The sequence below is a fragment of the Wasmannia auropunctata genome, unplaced genomic scaffold (assembly GCF_000956235.1).
Source record: "Wasmannia auropunctata unplaced genomic scaffold, wasmannia.A_1.0 LD336053.1, whole genome shotgun sequence".
Lineage (NCBI taxonomy): Eukaryota > Metazoa > Arthropoda > Insecta > Hymenoptera > Formicidae > Wasmannia > Wasmannia auropunctata.
The window spans coordinates 460,216-461,183 of record NW_012026837.1 but is presented as its reverse complement, the minus strand read 5'-3'; positions in this window follow the sequence as shown (position 1 = coordinate 461,183).

Genomic DNA, 968 nt, shown 5'->3' with positions numbered 1-968 from the left:
TTACGTTCTTTCGACCAGTCTGCATGGCAAAGATAACGTATCGTGGTTTTTCTAGTTGCGTTGCAATCTTCACAGCCCATGAATGCTTGGTAGTGCTCTGCAACAAGGGGTACTCATACAGATCCCACGAGCGAAAACTCATGCTCAGATATCGGCCGCTTTCCAAAGCTCGTAGCATAGACAGTTTATTGACCTCATTTAACATGACGTGAGGCATTGCACCTTGTGTATTTCGACTTTAGGCTCAGTCGCGGCATCTCCCACAAGACAATTGTTATCGTTGCGCGCTCGTATCAAAATCAATTCGTGCCGAGCGTTAACAACCACACGTTTGTAATCCTCACAAAAGCCCAGCAACATGTTGAGCGGCACGCAGAAGTTAAAGTATCCTTCGGATATGTGCGGTGTTAAGGCCCATCCAGCATTATGCAAAATTGCAGCTTTGCCATACGTTAGTGATAAATAATTCTTCATAGTAGTGGTAATTCCAACGTTTCTGTTGCGATCAATCTCCACACCGTTGAGTTCGTATCGAATTTCATCAAACATGAACGTTACGCAATTCTTTGCAAGTGTTGTCACCGACCCTTCCTTCTTTTCCTTTATCGACATTTTTCCTTCAACGTAGAGAAAACTTTCGCATGGTAATGTGTATAAATCCTGCTGTTGTATGGGTTTTCGTATTTCATCGCTGTGTTCAAACGTAGTATTGTACGGCATACGGATTGTACGTGTAAGTCTCAATCTTGACGATGCTGTCGTCAAAGACTGATTCCCCTCCAATGTTTAGGATATTAGCCATCTCAGATACTATGCACGGTAAAATCCAAAGATTTTAAAAATTCAATGTTGGAAGCAATGAGTTTCTTCTTGATAGATCGAATGTTTTTTACTGTTGTCTCTTCTGTTAAAATTGTGTCTTCTGTACGTTTCACCTGCTCATTCAGCACGAGCATCTCACGTTATCG